Source organism: Esox lucius, chromosome 2, assembly GCF_011004845.1.
Source record: "Esox lucius isolate fEsoLuc1 chromosome 2, fEsoLuc1.pri, whole genome shotgun sequence".
NCBI lineage: Eukaryota > Metazoa > Chordata > Actinopteri > Esociformes > Esocidae > Esox > Esox lucius.
The window spans coordinates 2,455,466-2,477,126 of NC_047570.1; the positions used below are offsets into that span (position 1 = coordinate 2,455,466).

Genomic DNA, 21,661 nt, shown 5'->3' on the forward strand with positions numbered 1-21,661 from the left:
AGGAAAATAACCAGTGCCAAAATGATAAGAAATTGCATTTCAAATCCTCTCTGAATGTGTTTAATAGCAATTCATCAAACAACCACTGAACAAGCAGAACTTACACCGAAGGCTAATGAGATCCTCTAACTGAAGTAATTTTCCCACATCGGTTATTTCGTTTTTTAATCCTGATAATACTTTCCCCTTAAAAACATACTACCGCGTATGAAGTCACATGACTCCGTCACCTCCTGTCAGTGGCATGGAAGCAACATGGAGAACTCAGACGCTGAGTCAATTGTGCAACTTGTACCAAAGAAAAACACAGTGTTAGTCGTCTGGACAAATTTTGGCTTCAACCCTAAAAATGTATCAAGGCCCAAAAAAGCGTCAGTTGAATTTTTCTGTGTAGTAATGCTCTAACTCGGATTGTACTTCATCTGTAGTAATGGAAAGATGGAGGAAGGGGATGTCCGGAGAAGGGTGAGGAGGAGAGATTGGATAAGGATTCCCACATCAGGGACAGGAGTCTTCCATTAAAAGCCTGTATGAATGCATACTTCTTCAGCCAAATCTCTTACCTTGTTTATTTCCGTCGTCCCACTGCCATTCCAAACACATATCCAGAGGCTACTATACAAAGAGAAGTGACCATTTCTTTCTGACTCAAAAACAAGGGGGCTATTTCAACCACCCAACCCCAAAGCATACTGTCTCAACACCTCTGACAGCCGTTGCAATCTAGCCTCCCCTTCACCCCCAACCAATCCTATTCCCTATCCCTAAAATAGGAGGGTCATCATTAGCCCTGCAAGTCAGTAACTAGTCTGGTAAATTAAAGGCACCACTGATATGGACTTTGAAATAGAACAGGATGTCAGCGCTTTTAATAGAGAGCTAAGACACCTTAGGCAGCCGGTAGCCAAGCAGTCACAGCATTATCTTGGTAACCATTGCTAAATCGAAGACTGAGCTGGAGAAAGAACAATCAATTAGTTCTGTCCTGTCTCAAGACAGTTAATCCTAATTGCTCCTGCAAGCTGCTCGTTATTGAGAGCATCTGCTAAATGACTATAATGGGTCTCAGCATGTTTACGTAATCTATGCATGTCATTTTCTGCTTTTCAGAGAGCTCAGTTTCAGGATGGCTTCATAACATGTGAAGTGAAAAATTGTTCAATCTGAATGCATGGTTAATATGTACATTAACATAGCTTTATAATCACCAGGTGGACAACTTGCACATGTGGAGTTTGTTAACAGTCCAGCTGTACCTGATCATTAAGCGTTCATTAGATTACTGGTGGATAATGCAACGACTGCCAAAATTGGCTATGCTATGCTTAGCAAATACATCCACAGTTAGTCTATATTTATTGCAATACAGAGATGTTGTCTGTGCACTTCAGGATCTACATCAGCTATGTTTAAAGCTGCCTGTTGTAGGATTCACTGCGATGCGTTACTGTTCCCTATTTCTCCTTCTTGGTTTTTGTATCGTACAAATTCATTAAATGCACTGTGCGATTCTAGATGAATACTAAGAAGATAAAGCACATTTAAGTAGTAAAATATCAAGGGAGTAAACAAGCTAGATGAACAAATGTTTCAGTTCGTTGGCCCTCATTCATGAAACGTGATGTAGCAGCCAATAATGTAATAACTACCATTAATGTATTAACTGCCAATAACACATTGGGGAACTATCAGGGCCCTCTAAGCCCTCTGAGAGGGCTTAAGGATAGATACAAATCTGTATATATTTTTATGTATTATAACTTGGTATTTTGTTTTCATTGATTTAATATTTTTTGTCTTAATTGTAATGATCTTCCTATTGAATGTCTTAAGTTTTTGTTGGGAAAAGAAGGGTTAGTATCCAAGAGATAAAAATATCCAACCAGACTTTCTTTGGAAGTCTCTAGGTAGAAATAATCTAGCTGGGCTCAGAGCTCATTGGCTAGGCCCTCAGGCTTTGAAAAGAAGGCCCCACCAAATGCCATTGACATTGAATTCAATTAGAGCAGCATTTTGGAATGACCGTAGAATCAACCAATCACAAATTGTCTTGTAATAGGTGGGACAATTGTATGATGCCTCAAAACCCTCTAGTGGGCCTAAGTATACAACACAAATGAAAAGTCAATTGCGACCCTTATCTTGTTTTCTCACGCTTGAACCTAGCTAGCTGGCTAGCTTTATGCAATGAGTGTATGTAACGATGGCGATTACCCGGCTGTCAGCCCTGGCTTTGATCTCAATTGAAAAATAATGTAATTCGGATTTCAAATCCAAAGAGAAGCTATATGAACCTACCATTGCCCATTTCATAAAGAAGGACAGGAGAATGGACTTTGTTTTAATATGACAATAGTAATGGTGAGTGGACTTTTTGTTTTCATCTACAGTTTCTTTATTTTGCTTTCTCATTCAAATAATTTTGAATGCAATGTATACAATTTGATTCCAACTTTAGATCACTGGTTATGTGGTAAAAAATAAGGGAAAGTCAACTTTGCAATCGGAAATACTGGGTACATGATATTTCGTGTTGGGTGCATTTCTTTATTGTTGCATGCTGGAGATACATTGAATACAGCACAAGTTTTTTCTCTCCAACATCATTTACTGTCCATGGTCTTGAAACAATGTGAGTAGTTGTGTAGTCAAATTTATTCTGCTACTTTTTGAGTGACTATTTTGGCAAATTTTTCCTTGAAACATTAGTATTTTCTTCTAACGTGGTTCCTGCTATCGGTATTTTCAATCATTGTGTACGTTTGCTTCTTTTGTGTGCCACAGCCGAGGTGTGGCATAGGAATGTTTGACTCTGTCATCAAGTAATAGCTTGACCTACATAGGTCTGCAAAAGAAAGGTCTCAAGTCATGCTCTGTATACACAACACTGGCATCCATGTTCTCTATACAAATGTATGACGTCAGATATTTTTCTGCAACTGAGGGCCAAGCTACAAGTCACAGTTTGCCAATGCAATAACATAATACATTTTCTATTCTTAATGTAATAAAATAATGCCAATAATGTAATAACTTACCAATAATATAATAACATTTCTGAACCAATAACGTAATAACTTTTTGCCCATAATGTAATAAGTTATTACACTGGTGTTTAACCCTAAAGTCCAGAAATGTTTCTGTTTCCATTGACACAGGCCAGCGCCAGTCAGCCACTAGGCAATGGCCGAGTGGCCCGGCTCTCACTTTGTGCCAAGCTCCAGACTTTAGGCCTTAGGGCAGGGTTTGCGTGTTGACGCGTTACATGCTGCGAAAATGCGTCTTATTGTGCAATGCGAATAGCGATGTGTAGCCTATCATTTGCTTAGTCTTTAGGCTTCTCGTAATGGTTTTCATCCAATCTAACGAACAGATCCCTGATAAAATAAACAAAATAAAGCAAAAGCATTAGCAGTAGCAAGGATTCACAATGAAAAGAGTTGGAACGACCGAAGGTGGTAAGATGCCATTGACTCAATAGAAAAACGGAGTGCAGAGAATGAGACGTAACCTGCAGAACCTATAACAACACACAATTACCTCAGAATTCTCCCAAATCCGTGTGTAAAAAGGTAGATAGTTTTGACAAACTACTTAAACTAAATGATGAATACACTGGCTTACAGTTGCAGTTACAAATGTAGGTGGAGAAAGAGCCAGTCGCAGGAGTTTGAGGGAGGAATTAGTTTCATTACTCAAGTTCAAACGCCGTATTATAAACAAACTAAGTATGTCATTATAGTTTATTTTATTTTACTACCAGAAAAATGTACTGGCCTCTCCTTGAACTGCCACCTTAACGTGGTGGAGGGGTTTGAGTACCCGAGTGACCCTAGGACCTATGTTGTCTGGGGCTAGGGTCTCCCAAGGCAAACAGGTCCTAGGCGACGGGTCAGACTAAGAGCGGTTCAAAAACCCCTTAATGAAGAAAGAAATCGTGTGTTCTGTGACGTCGCCCGGCATGGCGCAGCTGGGGCCCCACCCTGGAGCCAGGCCCGGTGTTGGGGCTCGTTCGCGAGCGCCTGGTGGCCGGGCCTTTCCCCATGGGGCCCGGCCGGGCCCAGCCCGAACGAGCGACATGGGGCCGGAGCCTGAGATGGTGCGTGAGGTTGAGAGGTTCCGACTAGAGGTAGTCGGGATCACCTCTACGCACGGCTTGGGCTCTGGAACCACACTCCTTGAGAGAGGATGGACTCTTCACCACTCTGGAGTTGCCCATGGTGAGAGGCGGCAGGCTGGTGTGGGTTTGCTTATAGCTCCCCAGCTCTGCCGCCATGTGTTGGAGTTTACCCCGGTGAACGAGAGGGTCGTTTCCCTGCGCCTATGGGTTGGGGATAGGTCTCTCACTGTTGTTTGTGCCAACGGGCTGAACGGCAGTGCAGAGTACCCAACCTTCTTGGAGTCTCTGGGAGGGGTGCTGGAAAGTGCTCCAACTGGGGACTCTATCGTTCTACTGGGGGACTTCAACGCCCACGTGGGCAACGACAGTGACACCTGGAGGGGCGTGATTGGGAGGAACGGCCCCCCTGATCTGAACCCGAGCGGTGTTCAGTTATTGGACTTCTGTGCTAGTCACAGTTTGTCCATAACGAACACCATGTTCAAGCATAAGGGTGTCCATCAGTGCATGTGGCACCAGGACACCCTAGGCCGCAGGTCGATGATCGACTTTGTTGTCGTCTCATCTGACCTGCGGCCGTATGTCTTGGACACTCGGGTGAAGAGAGGGGCGGAGCTGTCAACTGATCACCACCTGGTGGTGAGTTGGATCCGATGGCAGGGGAGGAAGCTGGACAGACTCGGCAGGCCCAAGCGTACTGTAAGGGTCTGCTGGGAACGTCTGGCCGAGTCTCCTGTCAGAGAGATCTTTAACTCCCACCTCCGGCAGAGCATCGACTGGATCCTGAGGAGGCTGGAGATATTGAGTCCGAGTGGACCATGTTCTCCACCGCCATTGTCGAAGCGGCCACTCGGAGCTGTGGCCGTAAGGTCTCCGGTGCCTGTCGAGGCGGCAATCCCCGAACCTGGTGGTGGACACCGGAAGTAAGGGATGCCGTCAAGCTGAAGAAGGAGTCCTATCAGGCCTGGTTGGCTTGTGGGACTCCTGAGGCAGCTGACGGGTACCGACAGGCCAAGCGGGCTGCAGCCCGGGTGGTTGTGGAGGCAAAAATTCGGGCCTGGGAGGAGTTCGGTGAGGCCATGGAGAAGGATTATAGGCTGGCCTCGAAGAGATTCTGGCAAACCATCCGGCGCCTCAGGAGAGGGAAACAGTACCCTACCAACGCTGTTTACAGTAGAGGTGGGCAGCTGTTGACCTCAACTTGGGATGTCGTCGGGCGGTGGAAGGAGTACTTCGAGGATCTCCTCAATCCCACCGTCACGTCTTCCATTGAGGAAGCACAGGATGAGGGCTCAGAGGTGGACTCGTCCATCACCCGGGCTGAAGTCACCGAGGTGGTTAAGAAACTCCTCGGTGGCAAGGCACCGGGGGTGGATGAGATCCGCCCTGAGTACCTCAAGTCTCTGGATGTTGTGGGGCTGTCTTGGCTGACACGCCTGTGCAACATCGCGTGGCAGTCGGGGACAGTACCTCTGGGATGGCAGACCGGGGTGGTGGTCCCTCTTTTTAAGAAGGGGGACCGGAGGGTGTGTTCCAACTATAGGGGGATCACACTTCTCAGCCTCCCCGGGAAAGTCTATGCCAGGGTTCTGGAGAGGAGAATACGGCCGATAGTAGAACCTCGGATTCAGGAGGAACAGTGTGGTTTTCGTCCAGGCCGTGGAACACTGGACCAGCTCTATACCCTCTACAGGGTGATGGAGGGTTCATGGGAGTTTGCCCAACCAGTCCACATGTGTTTTGTGGATTTGGAGAAGGCATTCGACTGTGTCCCTCGCGGCATCCTGTGGAGAGTGCTTCGGGAATATGGGGTCCTGGGTCCTTTGCTAAGGGCTGTCAGGTCCCTGTACGACCGAAGCAGGAGCTTGGTCCGCATTGCCGGCAGTAAGTCAGACTTGTTCCCAGTGCATGTTGGACTCCGGCAGGGCTGCCCTTTGTCACCGGTTCTGTTCGTCATTTTTATGACGAACAGAACCGTTTTTAGCTCTCGATTTACCAGTCAATCTACGTTCCTACTCTCACCTATGGTCATGAGCTTTGGGTCATGACCGAAAGGACAAGATCCCGGATACAGGCGGCCGAAATGAGCTTTCTCCGCAGGGTGGCCGGGCGATCCCTTAGAGATAGGGTGAGAAGCTCGGTCACCCGGGAGGAGCTCAGAGTAGAGCCGCTGCTCCTCCACATCGAGAGGGGTCAGCTGAGGTGGCTTGGGCATCTGTTTCAGATGCCTCCGGAACGCCTTCCTGGGAAGTTGTTCCGGTCCCGTCCCACCGGGAGGAGACCCCGGGGAAGACCTAGGACACGCTGGAGGGACTATGTCTCCCGGCTGGCCTGGGAACGCCTCGGTGTCCCCCCGGAAGAGCTAGAGGAAGTGTCTGGGGAGAGGGAAGTCTGGGCATCCCTGCTTAGAACTGCTGCCCCCGCGACCCGGCCCCGGATAAGCGGAAGATGATGCTATGCTGCTATGCTACAAAAATGTACTGGTGAACCCCTATTGTGTTTGTTCCGGTTCATTATTAGTGTTTCAGCATTTCACTGGTGAATCACTATTGTTTTTGTACCAGTTCATTATTACTGGTGTTTCACTATTGTTATTGTTACCGTTGATTATTAGGAGTGCTTGCCAAAGCAAAGCACAACTATAGATTTCACCCATACTTCTTATTATTGTTCCTCCAGCTCTACAGACTTAAACGGTAAAAGCAAACACGAAACCAACTCCAAAACATTCCAAATGCTCTAACTCGGATTGTTTGAGCAGATATTTTTGATATCTATAAATTATACTATACTCTTTGATAGCTATTATACATTTATGATTGATAACTATATCAATAATGAAATTAGCCACCAATGTATTTCAATGGGAAAAATTTGTTCATAGACTGGAACTGTAAAAAAGTAAATTCTAGACGCATCTCCTCAAACTATCATGTCCAAACCAATGCCAAGATGTTCAGTCTGGCCCAACTTGAGTTGTGTGTATTTAGATTTTTGATACTATGTTAACTTTTGTAATTATAAATATTAAAATAATGCATAAATGAACATGTGTTTCAATGAGAACCTAATGTCTAATGTCTAGACGCATCTCCTACAATGTTTAAGCTACCAAGTCCAAACCAACGCTAAGATGTTAATTCAAAACTTTTATAAATTAAAATGTTTCAATGAGAATACAGAGGATTTAATTCAAAATGTTCATGCTTTATGGCCAATCAACCTTTGATAACAACTTTAAAGCTTTGAGGCTATCCTAAATAAGAATTATATTACATGTTTATAAACAATTGACTGTTTAATTGCTAATTTACATCGTTAGGATATAACTGAGAATGACTGTTGAACCATTCATGCTACAGACATGAAACCAACTTTGTTTCACACGTTCAGACTATGCCCAGTTCTTATGATGAATCGCTTATTGATTTTACAGACACTAATTAGCATAATTAGCCTGATTAGTGTTAATAAACTATTAGGCTGCATCTTTTGAGACGTTTGAGCTACATACACGAAACCAACTTTGTTTCACCAGTTTAGGCTATCCTCACTGCAAATTATGAAATGGTTATCAATTTTACGTATGATAATTAGCATAATTCGTTTTAATTAACTTTTGAACCGTTCGAGCTACAGTTTAGACTATTCCCAGTTTATATAATGACACCTTTACTGATTTGAAGTATGCTAATTAGTGTAATTAGTGGGAATTAACTATTACGCTGCATCTTTTGAACAGTTCGAGCTAAAGACACAAAACCAATTTTTTTCCACAGTTTAGGCTCTTTCTACTTCAAATCAGGAAAAGTTTTTCTATTTTACGTATGCTAATTAGTGTAATTACCATAAATTAACTACTAGGCTGTAGGTATTGAACTGTTTGAGCTACAGACACGAAACCAACTTTGTTTCACCAGTGTAGCTATCACCACTTCAAATTAAGAAATGTTTATCGATTTTACATATGGCCATTAGCATTAACTAACTATTAGGCTGTATCTTTTGAACCGTTTGAGCTACAGCCACAAAACCCACACATATAGGCTTTCCCCAGTTCATATATTGTAACGTTTATTAATTGTATGTATGCAAAATAGCATTAATTAACTATTAGGCTGTATCTTTTAAACCGTTAGGGCTACGTACATGAGACCTGTCACTGGAAATACTTATGAACTTTAACTGTCATGTATGCTAATTACCCTCAGAACCAGTATCTCTCTTACATAAAAAAATACAGACTCCAAACCTTTTGATAGGTAAACACTATTTTGAACCATAAATACTTTTTAAACAGCTAGCAAGCACACCACATTTTCCTCAGAAATGTAATCACTGGTGAGACATTTGTTTTTGCTACCGTTGGTTATTATTAGTGTTAACTATTATTATTATACTCCTGCCGTTTTAAGGCCTTTTTGGAAATTCCTGTGTGAGATATAAAGGCCCAAATATACATTGGATATAAAAATACTACAAACCCCTGTGAAAATGCCATGTTCTTGTGATGTAAAAGAATGAGACAAAGATAAATCATGTCAGAACTTTTTCCACTTAATGTGACCTATAATGTGAACAATTCAATTGAAAAACAAACAAATCTTCGAGGGAAATACATACAAATATTAATTTCCAAAGCATTATATATGGCACAAAAGAGACAATACCAAGAACGTCCCTCCAAAATTAATGAAAAGACGAGAAGAAAACTGGTCAGGGAGGCTTCCAAGAGGCCTACAGCAACATTAAGGGAACTGCAGGAATTTCTGGCCATGTGCTACATGTGACAACAATCTCCCGTATTCTTCATATGAATGGGCTATGGGGTAGGGTGGCAAGACGGAAGCCTTTTCTTACAAAGAAAAACATCCAAGCCCGGCTGAAGTTTGCAAAAACAAACATCAAGTCCCCCCCCAAAAAATGTTTTATGGTCTGATGAAACCAAGGTTGAACATAATTTCAAAAGGTATGTTCGGCGGAAAAACAACACTGCACATCACCCAACGAACACCATACACACAGTGAAGCACGGTGGTGGCAGCATCATGCTTTGGGGCTGTTTTTCTTCAGCTGGAAACTTAGTCAGGGTGGAGGGAATTATGACCAGTTCCAAATACCAGGCAATTTTGGCACAAAACCTTCAGGTGTCCATTAGAAATATAAAGATGAAGAGGAAGTTCACCTTTCAGCACGACAACGACCCAAAGCACACGTCCAAATCCACAAAAGCATGGCTTCACCAGAAGAAGATTAACATTTTCGAATCCAATTGAACATCTGTGGGGTGATCTGAAGAGGGCTGTGCACAGGAGATGTCCTCGCAATCTAACAGATTTGGAGCACTTTTGCAAAGAAGAGTGGGCAAATATTGCCACGTCAAAATGTGCCATGCTAATAAACTCCTACCCAAAAAGACAGTGGTGTAATAAAATCAAAAGGAGCTTCAACAAAGTATTAGTTTAAGGGTGTGCACACTTATGCAACCAGATTTTGTGAGGTTTTTTTTTCCTCAAAGATTTCAGTTTGTTTTTCAATTGAATTGTTGACATTTTAGGTCACATAAAAGTGGAACCAGTTCTGACATTATTTATCTTTGTCTCATTATTTTACATCACAAGAACCTGGCATTTTAACTTTTTATATCCACTGTATATGGCAGTAAAGGCCCAAAGGCCACAACCTAACCACACTCACCACATGTGACACAGAGTCTTGAAACTTGATACATAAGTCCACCGCACAATGAACATTGTTTTAATTGTGTCCGTAATAAAGTCTGCTATATTGGATTTTCTGCCATTTTGGATTTTGTGAAAATAGCCTAAAATGCTACTCCTTTAGCATCTGAGGTCCAATCTTCACGTCCTTTGACATTTGGCATCTATGGACCGATGCCTTCAAACGTTCTATAAGCCAGGCAAGTGTGACAAAAGACATGGCTGCTATTGGCAATTGAGCATGTGCGTGGGTGTAGTTTTGAACATATTTGCACACTACTACTACAAGGTTAATGACATAAAAATTCTACTTTGTCAATATGTTGACAATGACAACACAAAAATTACTGCAAGAAATGTTGTCAACCACACGGGGACGCTATTGAGGTTATCCATGTTTTCAAATTCACCGCACTCACCCCATTTGAGTTAGAACCCTGAAAAGAGGTCGATTATTCCACCTCCTCAAGAGAAACATAATTGAAATTGGGACCCATTAGCTCAGCCCTTATGTTTTTTCTGCCATTTTGTATATTTGAAAAACGGTTCATAAGCTACTCCTATGGCATGGAATGTCCAATATTCACATCCTTTGACATTTGGAAATTGTATTATAATGCCAATTGAAGTAAATATTGTGAAAACTATTGCAAAGTAAAATGCAAGTAAATTCAGTTTGCGCAAACAGTGGCAGCATAACAACCATAACCCAATATATGTTGTTCTTTTTTACTCAGTGAAATTACATTTGTTCAGGGATGTGATTTAACTTTTTCTGTGAATGATGTTTCAAGTTGGTCACATGGGGGCACTATAGGAAAGGAAAATGTTGTATTGCTTGCTACAAAGGATATAATTTAAAAAAATGCATTCTGACTAGTAGTAGCATCAATGCTGAAACCCGCTAAATGCTGCTTGCAGCTTTAATTATTATTTGTCTGCCGTTTTAAGGTGTTTTTTTCAGATTCCTGTGAGATCAAAGGCAGCAAAAGAGACCCAAATTTGCATGGTAGTACAGGTCCATGGCCCACATCATCTGATGCAATGCCATGCATAATGCACAAGCCTCTAAAAGTTGCACTATTTGCAAGCTCACCACGCCCACCTCATGTGATCTTGATTCTTGAAAATTGGTACAAAAGTTTCTCCCCTCACTAGGAACATATTTGCCAATGGGAACCATAAAGTTGGCCATGATGGATTTTCCGTCATTTTGGATTTTGTGAAAAACGCAACTCCTATGGCAACAAATCTTCATGTAATTTTATACTTGGCATCTATGGATAATGGCTGTCAAACGCAATATGAACCAAGCCATTAGGTTAAAAAACATGGCCGCTATTGACAAATAAACATGTCCAGGGGCGTGGTTATGCACATATACAGTGGGGCAAAAAAGTATTTAGTCAGCCACCAATTGTGCAAGTTCTCACACTTGAAAAGATGAGAGAGGCCTGTAATTTTCATCATAGGTACACTTCAACTATGAGAGACGAAATGAGAAAAATAAATCCAGAAAATCACATTGTAGGATTTTTTATGAATTAATTGGTAAATTCCTCGGTAAAATAAGTATTTGGTCACCTACAAACAAGCAAGATTTCTGGCTCTCACAGACCTGTACCTCTTCTTTAAGAGGCTCCTCTGTCCTCCACTCGTTGTGTCTTTTCTTCTCCATGCAGAGTCTGTGTAACCTGAATGGGCTGCAGGTACCACTTTATGCTACCAGTAGTGACAAGGACAGTAGCAAAACGCAAAAGTAGAGAAGAAACAATTTTATTATATAGATATGTAAATATCATATCATCAGAATATTGATTTATACCACATATTTGCATGTATGACATGACACATGAGAGCTGATTCAAACAATTGCTGTTTACATAAATATGATGGAATGCACATCATTACTTTTTAATAAATGGTGATCAAAATATTAGCTACTACACTGCGTGCACAATTGTTAGGTAAGTGAGTATTCTGATTGTACCATTATTTCTATTCACATTTTCCAACTCCAAACCGTATAAACTTGAAAGCTCATGGGATTGAATAATTTTCAGGTGATACGTAATTGTGTAATGAGGGAGGTTGTGGTGAAAGTGAATTGCACCTTATATCAAGTTGTGCATAATTATTAGGCAGCTTCATGACCTCAGGTAAAACGGGCCAAAAAACAGATTTAACTGACACTGAAAAGTATCAGACGGATGCAACACTCTTGAAATAGCTAAACTATTGATGCGTGGCCACCAGACACTCACATTTTTTTTGGGAATAGTCAACTGTGGTGCAAAAAATGCATGGAGAAGAAAAGACACAAATTAACAGCAAAAGACTTAAGAAGAATTAAACATGAAGCCACCTGGAACCCATTATCCTCCAGCGCCACCATATTCCAGAACTGCAACCTACCTGGAGTTTCCTGAAGTACAAGGTGTCAAGTGCTCAGAGACAAAGCCAAGGTCAAGGCTGAAAGAAGACCACCACTGAACAAGATTCACAAATTGAAGTGTATGGATTGGGCAAAGAAATACATGAAGACCTGAAGGTTTTATGGACAGATGAAATGAGAGTGACTCTAGATGGACCAGATGGATGGGCCCATGGCTGGATCACTAATGGACACTGCACCACTTCAAGTCAGGCACCAGCAAGGTGGAGGAGGAGTACTAGTATGGGCTGCTATCATTAAAGATGAGGTAGTTGGACCTTTTGGGGTTGAACATGGACTGAAACTGAACTCCCATACTTACTGCCAGTTTCTGGAAGATACATTCTTCAAGCAGTGGTACAGGAAAAAGTCTCAGCATTCAAGAAGGCCATGATCGTAGTGCAGGACAATGCTGCATCACATGCATCCAAGTACTCCACTGTTGGCTAGCAAGCAACGGCCTCATAGATACCCGAATAATGACCTGGCACCCTTCCTCACCTGACTTGTGGACCCTTCTCAAACGTGAGATTTACAGTCAGGGAAGACAATACACCTCTTTGAACAGCATTTGGGAGGTGGTGGTTGCTGCTTCAGCGAAAGTTGATCGTGAACATTTCAAGAAATGGAAAGACTTCATGGATGGAAGGCTCATGGCAGTTATTGAAAAGAAGGGTCGCTGAATATTTTTGAAAAGACACACATTTTAATGAATTCTCATTTAGTGTTACTTATTTGTTACACTTTCTTTAAAAATGTATAATAAACTAGTGAGTTGGAATAATAATAATTCTGCACACCAATTGTTGCCTAATAATTGTGCACACATATATTACCCTGAGAAAGATCAAAAGTAACTTTTCCTTTGTTTAACATTCAGGTTTGAGGTTCAATTATATTTTGGATTGACATAAAACATTGATTGTTCAACAATAAAATTAATCTTGAGAAATACGATTGGCCTAATAATTACACGCAGTGTATAAATATCTTTATAATCCTTTCATGGAGATGCTTGCTTAATTGATGTGACATAAAAGCATGAAAATAAAACAATTTAGTTAATATAGCTATGGTAACATAAATATGGACAGGGACATCACTAGAAATTAATGGATGGTGGGTTAAGCCTTGTTTTGGGGGTCTGTACATAACCTGCGACCTCTGTGGCATTGTGCTATGTGATGGAACTGCACATTTTAGAGTGGCCTTTTATTGTGGCCACCTGTGCAATAATCATGCTGTCTAATCAGCATCTTGAAATGACACCTGTGAGGTGGATGGATTATCTCGGCAAAGGAGAAGTTCAACACTACTGTTGTTTGCTCCTTGGGGTTTAAGGCCGGGTGTCTCTGTAAAGCACTTTGTGACAACTGCTGTTGTAAAAAGCGCTTTATAAATAAATTTTGATTGATTGATTGATTGAGAAGTGCTCACTAACACAGATTTAGACAGATTTGTGAACAATGTTTGAGAGAAATAGGCCTTTTGTGTACATATAGAAAGTCTTAGATCTTTTGAGTTCAGCTCATGAAAAACGGGGGCAAAAACAAAGTGTTGTGTTTAGAATTTTGTTCAGAGCAGCTACAGTACGTGTGTGTTGAGTTTCGCAACTGTTTTTGCTAGATTACGGTACAATAACCTCATGTTTGCAAAGTTAGTCTCATATAAATGCTACCAGTAACGTGTACCTTGTTAAGGTAAACATTTGCAAACCTAGCCAACAATAAATAATGTAATTATTAAATTAAATTCATACAGAACTTGCTTCAGATACTGACATAGACTAAATTGACTAATTTGCCGTGATTCTAGGTTAGCCAATTGCTTGAATACTGGCTAGAATACTAGCTTACAGATTACTCTGTTATCTATGTACACCACTAGGACAGGATAAGTACCGCGAATAACCGGTGCCCTTTAACTGTTGATCATTTTGTAGCTGGTCTACAGACACCATTGGAGGTGAAACAGGTAATACTGTCCAGCAGAGCAGGTAGCAATTACATAAATAGTTTTGTCTCTAGATGTTCTCTGCCAGTTAAGTTTTGTCTACAGATGTTCTCTGTCAAGTTAGCAATGTATGTGCCAATTTGGGAGACCAGATGTGGCACAAATGCCCTGTACATTATGCTGTCTTTTGGATGGGATGTTATACGGGGATCCTGACTGGTCACTACAGATCCCATGGCACTGATAGTATGAGTATGGGTTTTAAACCATGCCATGGCAAAATATCAAATCTGGGCCTCATAACAATATTGGTATCTAATCAACCCCAGCCTCCAATTGGCCCCCTCAAACCCTTCCCTCCTATTGTAACTATTCCCCCAGGTTCCCCCATTGTTCTAAATAGGAACGCGTTCTCAGTCAACCAGATAAAATAATAGATTAAATACCAACAATCTACTTGGCTAATGAAAAACCCTTCTGTTCATGTCTATTAATTATTCTATGTCTCTTTACTGTTCCTGTCCATCCCATCAGTGACCATATCTGTCTGTTTATTCAGGGCTCAGATGCTGCAGACTATCACAGATAGGCTACCAGGCCTAAGAGGAGTTCATATCTTTAGGGTGGTGTAAACTATGGATGCATCTACGAAACATGACCTCTGCTCACATCCAGTCACAAAGGGTAACTGAGCAGTAGCCTTTCATTCAGTGTTGGGCTGGTAACCGAAATGTTGCCGTTTCAAATTCCCCAGCTGAAAGTTCTTAGAGTAAGGCCTAAACTGTATTGCTCCTGTTGGTCTCTCTGGCTCAGAGCACCTGCTAACTGACCAAAATGTAAACATTTGTGGATGGAGAGTGATCAGAATATGTAGGCTATGACTGCTAGCTGCTTGAGGAACATTTTGGTTAAAGCCCTGAACTACCCAATTTAAAATTCAAGGGCTAGACATTTTTACCTGCACATTTCTGATTGTTGATTTCTTTCTTTGGGAATATTAGTGATTGTTCCTGTCAGGACTCAGCCCTCCTGAGCTCTTTGTCTGTCATTACATCTCCCCGAGTACCAGTCTCCTTGTTCCCGGCACTCCACGAAGGCACCCGTAATCACCACTGATCCTGAGCACCTGCACCAGTCTACAAACCTGGGGGGCTGATTGCCACTCTCCCTATAAATAGGAGAGTTCTGCTTTCAGTCCCTGCCGGATTATTGTACAGCTACGTAATTACTACAGTGTTCTCTACTTAATTAAGCAAGCTATCTGAATTCCCCTAGTATCCTGTTTTTTGTTATCTTCTGCTCACCGTGTCTTTTCCGTCGTTTCCAGACCCTTGTTCAGAGACCCGTCCTGCACCTCCCCTCCCAACTACCTGGATCACCTATCTGCCTTCCCGTTATCGACCTTCCCCTGTATTGACTCCCCACTCTGTTAACTGAACCCTGCCTGACTATTCAACCATTCTTGCCTCCCGGACTTCGTACCTCTGCTACCCACTATCCACCCTCCAACAATACATTCATACCCGCCTACGTAATTCTTACGTATCTCCACTGTCATCTCCGACTACTACAATAATCATCATCATTGTCCTTTTACCCCGGTGTCTGTATCTGCTTCTGGATCCTACCTCTGTCCTGAGTCCCGGGAATCGTGACAGAATAATCCGGCCTGATGGATCCAGCGGAGATGGACGCTGTACGTGAAGCCGTGTCCCACCAAGGGGCACTATTGGGTTCTCACAGTACTGCCCTCCAGGAGATCATATCGACACTCCAGGACCTGTCGACCGACCTGGCTTCAATGAGACAGCAGTCTAGCACACCCACTCCTATCATTCCCGCTCCTCCAGCAACAGTCGCTCCTGCTCAACCCCCACCCCGACTTGACGTTGTCCGTGAACCTGGGTATCTCCTCCTGCAAGGTATGAGGGGAATGTGGAGGGTTGTCGCACCTTCTTGTTGCAATGTGGCCTGGTTTTCGATCAGCAGCCCCGTACTTACGCCACAGAGCGATCTAGGATTGCCTTCGTTATCAGCCTGCTCGGGGGAGAGGCATTGAGGTGGGCTGCTGCCGTTTGGAAGAAGTTGGAGCTAGGAGGTGAGTCATACGCCTCATTTACGACGGAGATGAAAAAGGTATTTGACCACTCCACTGTGGGTAAACAGGCTTCCAGACGTTTGTTGAGCATCAAACAGAGAGCTAACAGCGTTGCGTACTACTCAATCTCCTTCCGTACCCTCGCTGTAGAGAGTGGCTGGGATGTCGAAGCACTTCAGGCAGCGTTCCAAAACGGGTTGTCGGATGCCATAAAAGACGGGTTGGTGTCCTACCCTGAACCGGACTCCTTAGACGCCCTCATTGATCTGGCTATCCATATGGACAACCGCATGAGAGAGAGAAACGACCGGGCTTGCAGGACGTAGGGACCACCCACGACCACCCACGAGCGAGCCACGATACATCAGGGCCCTCCTCCAGACCACGCACAACATTTCCTGCCATAATCCACTATACCGGACAATCCACTCCATGTCATGCCTTACTCGACTCTGGGGCGGACATTAGCTTTATCGATCAGGAGCTCGTTCACCAATTGGGATTACCTACACTCACTCTGACGAAAAGCATTGATGCCCGGACCGTAGACGGACCACTTATTTCACATATCACCACTAAGACACAGCCTATACGCTTACAGCTATCTGGTAACCATTTCGAGTCCATTGCATTCCTGGTTATTTCGTCACCTCAAAACCCCATTATATTAGGGCACACGTGGCTTGTTAAGCACAATCCTGTTGTCGACTGGGCCACCGGTTGTGTTACCAAGGCCACCGGTTGGTGTTACCGTGCCACCAGTTGTGTTACCGTGACAAGCCCTCATGTCTGACGTCTGACGTGTCTGACGTCAGCCTGTTCCCCGGCCACCACCAAGACCAAGGGAGACGTACCCCCTGCAGACTTGTCCGCTGTGCCCTCCGAGTACCACGATCTGAAGGAGGTTTTCAGTAAAGACCATACCCTAGAACTACCACCCCACCGTCCATATGACTGCTCTATACAGTTGTTAACCGATGTCACGTTTCCCAAGCCCAGACTGTATAGCGTGTCTAAACCTGAGCAAGAGGCGCTCGAGAACTACATTCATGCATCCTTGTCAGCTGGTCATATTCGCCCTTCTTCGTCACCTCTGGGGGCGGGGTTTTTCTTTGTGGGTAAGAAAGACGGGGGACTCCGCCCGTGTATAGATTTCCGAGGTCTCAATGACATCACCGTAAAAAACAAATATCCCCTGCCATTAATGAACTCAGCCTTCGATTCTCTACAGGGGTCTACTGTCTTTACCAAGCTGGATCTAAGGAACGCCTACCACCTTATACGGATGAAGGAGGGTGACGAGTGGCTAACAGGTTTTAACACCCCTTTGGGTCATTTTGAGTACCTCGTTAAGCCGTTTGGCCTCACCAACGCCCCTGCTGTTTTTCAACAGTTTATTAACAATGTCTTGCGGGATTTTCTTGGACTGTTTGTGTATCTGGATGACATTCTTATTTTTTCTCCTGACCTAGCCACCCATGTCCATCATGTCAGACAGGTGTTACAACGCCTACTGGAGAACCGGCTGTATGTCAAGGCGGAGAAGTGTCTTTTTCACACCCGTTCAACCTCCTTTTTGGGCTTCATCGTTGAGGAGGGCAAGATCAAGATGGACACCACCAAAGTCACCGCTGTCCTAAATTGGCCAACCCCGGAGAACCGTAAGCAACTCCAGTCCTTTCTGGGTTTCGCAAATTTTTATAGGAGGTTCATCCGTAACTTCGGACAAGTAGCTTCTCCCCTAACAGCGCTTACCTCAACACTCCGTCCTTTCATCTGGACGCCCGCGGCAGACACTGCTTTCCGGGACTTAAAGAGGCGTTTCACCTCTGCACCCATTCTGGCCCAACCCGATCCCACTAGACAATTCATCGTCGAGGTCGACGCATCAGAGACTGGTATCGGGGCGGTGCTGTCCCAACGCTCCACTATGGATGGTAAGGTGCATCCCTGTGCTTTTTTATCCAATAGGTTGTCACCTGCGGAGAGGAACTATGACGTCGGTAACCAGGAGTTGCTGGCAGTCAAGGCAGCACTAGAGGAATGGCGTCACTGGCTGGAGGGGGCTGAACACCCCTTCATTGTTTGGACGGATCACAAGAATCTAGAATACATCAGGACGGCAAAACGTCTCAACCCCCGTCAAGCCAGGCGGGCATTGTTTTTTGCACGTTTTTCTTTTTCTATAACCTTCAGGCCCGGTTCCAAGAATGGGAAACCTGACGCCCTATCCCGGGTTTACGACAAGGAGGAGGTTGTTTCCCGAACACCTGACACCGTCATCCCCAGCCAGTGTGTCATCGGTACTATCACCTGGAAGGTGGAGAAGGACGTAAGGGCAGCACTCACGAACGACCCTGGCCCCGGTAACGTACCTGCTGGCCTCCTATACGTTCACGATGCCCTCCGTCCTACGGTGTTGAAATGGGCCCATGCTTCCCACCTGACTTGCCACCCTGGCATCAGCCGCACCAAAGCATTTCTTACTAGGAGGTTCTGGTGGCCGTCTGTCAATACGGATGTCAAGTCATATGTTACTGCCTGTCCCACTTGTGCTCTCAACAAAGGTTCCAACCAGCCCAGTTCCGGTCAACTACACCCCTTGCCTGTCCCGAGACGTCCTTGGTCCCACCTGTCCTTGGACTTTGTTACCGGATTACCCCCCTCTGACGGTAACACTGTGATATTAACTGTTGTTGACCGGTTCACAAAATATGTCTACTACATTCCTCTGCCCAAGCTCCCGTCTGCCAGTGAAATGGTGGACCTTCTGGTCAGAGAGGTCTTTCAACGCCACGGCCTGCCCTCAGATGTGGTGTCCGACCGAGGTCCCCAATTCACATCCAATGTTTGGAAGGAATTCTGCCACGCCATTGGGGCCTCGGTCAGCCTGTCTTCCGGCTACCACCCTCAGTCGAACGGCCAGGCAGAGAGGGCCAACCAGAAGATGGAGTCGACCCTTCGCTGCCTGGCCTCCTCTGACTCCACTCACTGGTCCTCCCAACTCCCCTGGGTCACTTACGCCCACAACACGCTTCCCACAGCGGCCACGGGTATGTCCCCATTTCAGAACCTATATGGTTACCAACCCCCCTTGTTCCCTGCTCACGAGAAGGACCTGTTAGTGCCCTCCGTGCAGTCCCACATCAGTTTGTGTCATCGGACCTGGCACCGTGCACCGGGGGCGCTGCTACGCAACAACGATGTCTACAAACGTCAAGCTGACCGGCGACGGACCCCAGCCCCCGTCTACTCGCACAGAGACAAGGTTTGGTTGTCGGCGAAGCACCTTCCCGTTAAAACGGACTCCCGCAAACTCTCCTCCCGTTATCTGGGTCCTTTTGTTGTCGACCGTGTCGTTAACCCTGTGTGTGTCCGTCTGAAACTGCCGCCTGCCATGAAGGTGCACCCGGGCTTCCACACCTCCCAGCTCAAGCCTGTCCATCTCAGCTCCCTTCTGCCACCGCCTCCTCGGCCTCCGCCTCCTCGCATCATCGACGGGGGTCCGGTCTTCACCGTCCGCCACCTTTTGGACTCCCGACGGAGGGGCCGGGGGGTCCAGTTCCTCGTCGACTGGGAGGGTTACGGGCCTGAAGAGAGGTGCTGGATTCCCCGCGGTCATATCCTGGACGCCTCGTCCCGACGCCCCTGGTGGTCCGCCCGGTGGCGTCCCTCGAGGTGGGGGCCCTGTCAGGACTCAGCCCTCCTGAGCTGTTTGTCTGTAATTACATCTCCCGAGTACCAGTCTCCTTGTTCCCGGCACTCCACGAAGGCACCCGTAATCACCACTGATCCTGAGCACCTGCACCAGTCTACACACCTGGGGGGCTGATTGCCACTCTCCCTATAAATAGGAGAGTTCTGCTTTCAGTGCCTGACGGATTATTGTACAGCCACGTAATTACTACAGTGTTCTCTACTTAATTAAGCAAGCTATCCAAATTCCCGTAGTATCCTGTTTTTTGTTATCTTCTGCTCACCGTGTCTTTTCCGTCGTTTCCAGACCCTTGTTCAGAGACCCTTCCTGCACCTCCCCTCCCAACTACCTGGATCACCCATCTGCCTTCCCGTTATCGACCTTCCCCTGTATTGACTCCCCGCTCTGTTAACTGAACTGTTAACTGAACTTCGTACCTCTGCTACCCACTATCCACCCTCCGACAATACATTCATACCCGCCTACGTAATTCTTACGTATCTCCACTGTCATCTCCGACTACTACAATAATCATCATCATCATTGTCCTTTTACCCCGGTGTCTGTATCTGCTTCTGGATCCTACCTCTGTCCTGAGTCCCGGGAATTGTGACAGTTCCCCTCTAATTGGATCAGGTGTGCAAGCTTTTGAGTAATCTCCAGTCCAGAATCCAAACCGCTAGAAAATTTTATTTTGTGCTGAATTTCTATTAGTCCTAGATACATGAGGGTGTAGGGGGAAACACACAAGATACCTTGAGGGAACTGAGGACCAGGCCACTTTCAGGGCATGTCCTCCTAAGTCAGTTTACTGCTTCCAGTACCTCTATAGTTCCAGCCAACTTTTTCATCCTCTTTATGTAATGAGAAAAGTTTTTCCAGTCTGGATGCTTCTCCTCCCGTGGTTGGATACAACCTTGACATACTGTATACGGACTCAGTAACTACTATGGGTCTTATGGTCTGTTTGTTTGACATGGATTTAATGTGTCTCCATATTTAATAAAACATTTTGAATTACCTTTCTGTTGGTCAGTCATTTTTCAATATTCATACTTAAATTATCTATGAACATTTTTTTTTATGTAAGATATTTAAGCAAATAGGTTTGAAGGGGTTAGGGTTGACCAATATATGACAACTAATGTCTGTTCTTAGGCACAATGTGATGAAGAATGCCTGTATACAGTTTTTGAAATTCTATATCAGCCAGACACCTAAAACTTACTGTGTTATTACTAATATAAACCTGTTAATAACTTGTACCAGACCTTACTGTCACACCCTGATGTGTTTCACCTGTTGTCTTGTCTCCACCCCTTACCAAGTGTTCCTGGTTCCCCATTAGCCCTGTTCTCTGTTCTGGCAGTTGCCAGATTTTCTTGTCTTTACAGCATTTTCCAGCGTTCCATGTTTTGTGTTACCTACTCTGCCTGTAGTTCTTACCCCCTGGTTTCGACCCCAGCCTGTTTTTCAGATTACAAGCCTGCCTGCCCCCCCCCCCACCCTTCACTTATTGCTAATCAACATTTTGTGTTTTAATTATATACTCAGCTGATATAGAGTAAACAACATTAAGATCTTAATTTAATCACTAATGTAAATAACAGTTCACACTAACTACTAGTGTTTAATGATT

General features: G+C 44.4%; 1 protein-coding gene across 5 annotated transcripts in view; it reads right to left on the reverse strand.

The window, feature by feature from the left end:
* large2 (LARGE xylosyl- and glucuronyltransferase 2) overlaps positions 1 to 21,661 on the reverse strand; it is a 158,713-nt gene that overhangs the window by 102,624 nt on the left and 34,428 nt on the right. The window contains exon 1 of one of the 5 annotated variants that reach the window (XM_034287275.1): positions 564 to 585. The exons of the other annotated variants lie outside the window; for them this stretch is intronic. The gene's annotated coding sequence lies outside the window, so the exon portion shown is untranslated. Of the gene's footprint in view, positions 1 to 563; positions 586 to 21,661 lie in introns of those variants that run through there. 5 annotated transcript variants of the gene reach the window in all.